This window comes from Drosophila virilis, chromosome 3, assembly GCF_030788295.1.
Source record: "Drosophila virilis strain 15010-1051.87 chromosome 3, Dvir_AGI_RSII-ME, whole genome shotgun sequence".
Classification (NCBI taxonomy): Eukaryota; Metazoa; Arthropoda; class Insecta; order Diptera; family Drosophilidae; genus Drosophila; species Drosophila virilis.
In genome coordinates this window covers 10,008,932-10,016,179 of record NC_091545.1, presented here as the reverse complement: position 1 = coordinate 10,016,179, position 7,248 = coordinate 10,008,932, and positions in this window count along the sequence as shown.

Here is a 7,248-nt window from a genome sequence, read left to right as displayed (position 1 = left end):
GGCATATATCTGAATTGGGCAGCACCCGAAATTCATCAGTTGCAATTTTCGCAAATGTTGTTGCTGGTTTTTGGCATTAGCAGCTGACAGTTTTTGTTGTTGTTGTTGTTGGTTGGGCATTAGCAGCTGCCATTGCCGTTAAATGTTAACAAATTAGTGACGGCGGTTTAGGCCAACAGCGCGTGTGAGTTAGTGGATCCGGGGTGTGGATGGGGGGCAGCAACAGGATGTGTTGGCCACTTGGTCAGCGCTGTGGCTGTCGCTTGTCGTGTGCTGGTTGTCACGGATTTAGACGCACACACCCCACACACACTACTCATCCACACTCTCATACACACACATGTGTGTGTACACAAGTCTGCTGTCAGCGTTTGATTAGTTGCTGTTGCATTGGACAGAGCTGTCAGCTAATTATATCCGACATTTGTTATTATTGTTAGCCATTGTTATGCCTGAAAGCTACATTTTTCACTCTTCTTTCAGCCAATTTGAGCCATTAAATAACTTGCAACACATCGCGTTGCGACTTTTTAACAACTTTTGCTTAACGCAAGTTGCGACAAAAAAAAAATAGATAAAACATCTTTCTCTCGCACTCTGCAGCACACCGAAGATGCAAGTCCCTTGTCGACTGTTAAGGGCAACTATGTGGGGATAATATTGAAGTTCGCAAATGCTAAGGTAGCTCAAGATTCTGTTCAAGAATAGAAGACAACTCATTTTGCGACAGACTCTTCCTATAGATCCATAGAATAGGGTAGTCTGATGTTGATTAGAATTTATGGGGAGCATCTAATAATATAATATGTAAGCTGTAGCTGCTAATCAGGAATATATATGCCTACAGGCAGTTCGTTTTATGTCTTACAAGTTGCATGAGAGAGTTATAGGACTCTCTGTTAGGGTATTATAAATTGGTCGAATCGCGAGACAAGTTTTCATTGTGCGTAGCTGCTCGTCCTGCTCATTGCTATTGTATCTGCTGCCGGGAGCTGCTCAATGCAATTGTAATCCTTTAAGCATCTTGTCGCACAGCAGCACAGAAAGAGACGCCATGAGAGAAATAGAAAGAGAGAGGGAGACAGTTAGCAAAAGGTATATAAAAGAGGCAACAAAAAGAAGTGAAGGAAATAAATGCATTGCGCTTCATTTAAAATTTCCTTTTTAAGAGCCAACATCTTATGCAATCTTGAGTACGTTTTGCTGCTTGTTAATGCCACTTTTTGTTGTTGTTGTTGATGTTGTTGTTTTTTTTTTTAGTAGATGTCGTTTTTTATGGTCCACTTGGGCGCTGCAGCTGTAGCCGATTGTTGTTATCACAATTGACTGAGATTACGTTTATAGCGCACATAAAAAGGTCACTTAGCTTAGTTAAAGTTGCGTTTGCATGATGCTTACGTTTTTTATTATTTATTTTATTTTCTACTATTCATTAATGCTGAGTCCTTGTAGGCTCTTCAATAGGAAGCCGGCTGCAAGGCCGAGAAATCTTTCAAAAGAATTGAACTCAGTTTAATATTTATTTTAATTATTCGTATTCGTTTTGTTGCTTATAACATTGAAACTATATTATTTAATATTGAACTGTTAATTTTGGATAGTTTGCTGCCTTGTTGACTTGAAATACCCCCACACAAAGCCAGAGCTCTGGATTTTCCTTAGCTTTCAGTTTCTGCTTCCATTAGTAGACCTCAATTTGTGGAGCATGTTGCATTATTTATGGCGCAAAGTTGCTTTCATTTAATTGAAAAGCATGCAAAAATATTTTGAAAAACAATTTAATTCATGTTTTCATATCCAGTTTAAATAAATATATATATATAGTTTTATATGCGCATAACAAATTGCGGCTGCAACAAGTTGGCAACATCTCTGGACCTGTTCAGTTTTTGGCCAAAATGTATGCGTGCAGCATCTAAAATATGTACATACATATATTTATATTATAATTTGTGTCGTTTCTGTGCTAAATGCGTTTAAATGCAAAATGCAAATGCTGTAAAATGTTAGTCTGCACGCATTTAGCATGTGAATGGCAAACCGAGCTGTGCATTATTTATGCAACGCAATGAATTGAAATTGTTTAATCAAGTTGGACACAAGCGTAAAGAAGACTTAAAGCCTTCAGCTGCATTTTGTGCAAACAGACTTGAATTTTAACTGCTTATTGACTTAGTTTAATCAAGTTGAACACAAGCGTAAAGAAGCCTTAAAGCACACTTGAATATTAGCTGCATTTCGGCAAACTATTAATTTCGTTTGGCTTATTAAAAAGGCAGCACATTCGGTGGGTTGGCCTGGCTGAGCACCACCCGCCCATAAATCAAATCGAAAGTTATAGACTGAGCAACCGCAGCTAACCCACACTATGATGTGCTTTGACACATAACCAGTTGATTTATGGCATCGATGCAGCTCCTTTTTTTTTTTGTGGGTTTTTCTTATTTTTTTTTTTTTTTTGATTTTCAATTTCGTTTTTCGCAAGTACACTTTTGGCCAAAAAGGGCTGGCTATTCGGTGCACTTCATAGATTTGCGATATTTTATCGTGGGCGACGTTGACCATGTGGCCAAAAGCAGCTCGGCCAATGCCAATTGCCAATTGCCATGCAGCTGGTGTAGCTATAGCTTGGGGTTGAGACTGTGGCTGGGTCTTGAGGTTAGAAAAAAAACCCAAGTCATGCACCCTTTACCGCCCCCTCGGTGCTTACCTTGAATGTCTTTTTGACTCAGCCTGTAGCCTGCCATATTTTTGGTGTTCCTTTGACTGCCTCAAGGCTTGGCTGGCTTTCCTCAATAGGTTTTTCTGTTTTTTGTTTCTTGCATAACGTTTTTTTTTTTTTTGGCAGTAGAGTTAAGGCGTGAAAACTAAATTGTTTGATGTAACTTAATACTTAATACATGGGCCGCAAGGTGGCATATGCCGATTCGTATCAAACCCGGAACTGAAACTTCACAAAGCCAGAAAGTTGGCCCTAATTAGCTCTCCCCATATATATATTTAAGACACTGTCACAATTTCCATATTTGAAATTTGTTGCCCCATTCTAAAGTATTTCCCTTTTTAATAAATACATGCTTGCCATTGAAGCACGCACTGGTAAAATGTGCCTATTTTAAAGAGAATGCGGCTTGAAGAATACTTCAGTTTATCTACTTTATGCTTCTACTTATATCAAGCACCGACATTGCCACTGTTTTTTTGTTGTTGTTGCTGCTGGTTTGCTTCATTATGGCACATTTGCTTTAGTTTCTTTTAAGCAGCAAAAAAAGAAAGTTAAGAAAAACACGAGTCGAGCGGGCCTGACTATGACTATAGATGTCCTGTAACCAACATCAAGAGGCCGTCTTAAATATTTGGACTCTGTTTCTTTCCTTAACTCAAATTTAACAGATGTTTTCGTACATAACTTCGGATCTTGTAGTCCGATCTTAATGACATGGCATCCGAAAGGGTATATATACTCTAGCTCAAGGCTTAATCTTCAAATAGGAGTTTCATTTTGGGAGCGATGGGGGAAAGATCTGTGTAAGCTATACTTAAACCTAGGTACAACATTTTATGTCTCTAGCTACTTGGAGCTCCATTGACTCGACTAAAGCCTGTTACGTGCATGCGCACACTGCGAATGTACCCTCCTTAGCCCACTTTCAATGGGTCCAGGGTATAAGAAAAAAAACTGTCTGACCAACTGGCCGGTTGACTGGTTGGCTGCTTGGGTGATTTGGTTTCTGGTTCGGATTCTGGTTAGTTGCTGGCAGTGTTTAGTTGTTTGGCATTTGGCCAAGTGTCATAATGCTGCTGATGTCGTTGTTGTTAAGCAATTCACTTCTTTTTTTCTTTTATTTGGCCAACTTGGTCGCTTGATGTTGGCCAGAATCAACGCTGCCGATAGTCAAAACTTAATTGCAATTGAGTGAATTTTTATGGCCTGTGCCCATTGTTGATCTATGTGTGTGTTGGCGTGTGTGTGGCTCGCGTGTTTTTGGCATATTTCACTGTGAAATGGCTCAACTGCAATTGAATTGAATGCACATAAATTTTGTATTGTTTGGCCGGCATTCGCATTTGTTGGTAGCGATGCGGCAAGCGCTCCATTTGGCCCAGTGTCATTGGGCTGCCGCCTGTCTATCGGTTGGCCAGTCCTTCATAGCTAATTAACTGCATTTTTCGCATGTCCAAAGCGAAAGGATGCGAAGGCGATGCCATTGGCGACTTGTCGCATACATTTGTGAGTGTAATTAAGGTCAGCTCTGAAGTCAACTTGCAACTCGCAACGACCGCCGCCTCCCGCAACGCCATTTAAGAGTGTCAAGCGTTGGGTCCAGCTCTGGTCCACATCTCTCTATGGCCCCAATGGCCTTTGGCAATTGGGCCAACGACGCAGACCACAGACAATTTGTGTGCTCACATTTGTGTGTGTCTGTGTAGGTTTGTGTGTGTGTGTGTGTAGAAATGTATCTGTGTGCATAGTTCGTTATCTCGCTGTGTCGCATACTTTGCACTTTTCGAGATGACAAAGATTTCACTTGCGCTAATAGTCATGGCAGGACCCTGCTCCTGCCCCTGCCCCTCTCCCTTCATCAACCAAAAGTTGCACGCTCCCAAGTGCTACCCCAAGTGCTTGCCTGATTTGCGCTTTTGCTCAACATAATTGCTCGTTTTTATGAGGGCACGAATAATTTGTCATGCAGCTAGCAAGTTGCTCCTTATCGGCCACGGGATGCGAGTCTTAAACTTGCAACTGGCAACTTGCAACTTGCAACTAAATGTGGCAGCACCAAGCGGTTGAATGAACGATAACGCTAATTATCTGAAAGCAAACAGCAGCTTAGCAGCTACTTACAGTCATCTCCTCAGAGCTGCCAGTTTTACTAGCTTAAGATGCAATAACAATTTATGAGTTATTCCGAATAGTTCTTCTATGTTGAAGAAAACTTAAGTTTCTGGTAAACATTTCTTAAGGGAAGTGCATGCAATTAGTTAAATATTGGAATGGAATGGAAGCATAAAGTATTTTTAAGGGTAATGCATACATAAATTAATATTAATAATAAAATAAAACGAGAAGGTAGGATATCTTCTTGCAGATATGCGAGAATAGTGAAGCTCGTAAATGCTCATTTATGAACCTACTTTTCGATCGATTATTTCTGTTCCAGACGGACAGACGAACATGGCTTTAACAACTCGGTCGCAGTCGCAGTTTTCCATCATATTATTATTATAGTTATTATTATTATTTCATTATTGTTCATTGCTAGAGTCAGTTCTGAGTCAGTTGTACCACAGGAAAAATAAATGTATAGTTCTTTGGCTGCAGTTCCTCAGAATATTCAAGAATGTAAAGATTTTCCCCACATTTTAAGGTACTCATTTCTCTAGTAACAAGGCTCTGAGCTCCCAGCTGAGCACGACTTATAGCTAGAAAATTCTCTAGAATTTGCAATCGAGCTTCTACGCTTTCAATGCACACGTCTGTATGTCTCATCCTTTATAATTTTAAGCTTGTGGAGACCGGAAAATCATCTTTTAATCTAAAAGTAGCTTATTTTTAATTTGGTGGTTAAATATTTTTTCTATGGAGATAGCTCAATCCGATTCCAAATTTATTGAATATTTGGGTTGGTTTTGGTTTGGCCCTTCCTTGGCGTTTATCTTATTTGATCAAGATAATCATGGTCAGCTATAAAATATGTGCAGCCTTAATAGCTATGGCATAGTCTTATCTCATCAAATATGATTATGGTATCTCAACAAATTTGCCATAAAAGCAGCATTTTCATTATATAATTTGCAGTTTCTCATTTTGGATTTTTTTTTATTGGCCAACATAGCAGCCAGAGCTGCCTGAGGCAATGTGCACCCCTTTGTTTCCGTTTTGGAGGGTTGGCTCTGGGCTGCGTGTCGGGTTGAATACTTAGTTTTAATCATAAATTTGTGTGTTGTAATGCCGTCGATAGATAAACAGCCAAGTTACCGACCGTTTTATGATCAGCTTAAGGTCGTCTTATTTGGCATTGCAATGCACTTAACATGGCTTGTTTATGGCATTTCAGCATTTATTATGACACGGCATAGGGGTGAGAAGTAGAGGGAAGGGCGGGCTTAAATGCCGTTTGACAGCACTCAATCAGTGTTGGCCAACGCTCGGACAGACGGCGAGTCAGTCAGTCAGTCAGTCAGGCTATAAATTTGCTTAATAAAGTTTTCATATTTGCAATTAATTTCATTTCATTTTTGCATGAATAAAAGCCGCACTTTGGCCTGCGATTCAGACTTTTGGTTGAATGCGCCGTCTGCAATTTGCGCGCTATTCAATATAATCAGAATGCGGAGGAGTCGAGGAGAGCGGTGAGCGGAAGGGTGCAGCAAAAAGAAAAATGCATTACAACATGGCGTATGCGTAATACGCATTTTGAATGAAGTTGGCAGCCTGCTGCGTAATACCAGCGTTCGAGAAGCTCTCTCTCTCTTTATCTCTCTCTCTCTCTCTCTCTCTTTATCTCTCTCTCTGTCTATCTCTTTAAAGTTGAGCACTTAATTATTTTGCTGGACTCGAACTCAGATCGAAGCTGTGCTGCAGCTGCAGTAGCTTCCGTTTAATGTGTGCAATTACCGATAAATTAAAATCGTTTAATTAAATATGCGAGCGGGACAGATGGGCAGAAGGGGCGGACCGGATTTGTCGTCTAGAAATCAGTATTTAGCAGCTTAAATATTTACATCTAGCAAAGTGCTGCCTTCTATTTGACTTGTCATTAAATTGCTTGCCTAGAGACACACACACATATCTATCTTCCACTTCCTCTCCCTTTCGCTCTTGTTGTAATTATGGCGCATAAATCCTGGCCCCGTCTGTTGCTCTCACTTCCTCCTCAATGTTAGCCAGCTAAATTGCTATTTAAACATTTTAAGTGCTTTTGGTGTTAATAACACATCAGCGCATGTTTCATTTGCCTGAGTCAACAGTTTAATTAGAGTTTGTGCATAAATCATCATCATCATCATCATCATCGTTCGCATCATTCGCATCATTCACACCATTCTGCTGCAGATACATTTCCATCTGCATTTCAAGTTGCTGGATTTTGATTCTCTATTTGGGCACTTTGCATTGAGTGCTTCGGTCGGAGCTCTGATTTGTTTGACCAAATATGTCAAATAAATGAAGATACCGAGCGTTTGAGAAGTTCCACTTCATTTATTGCAAATAATAGCAATTTGAAGTAATTTCTTAGAACTAAT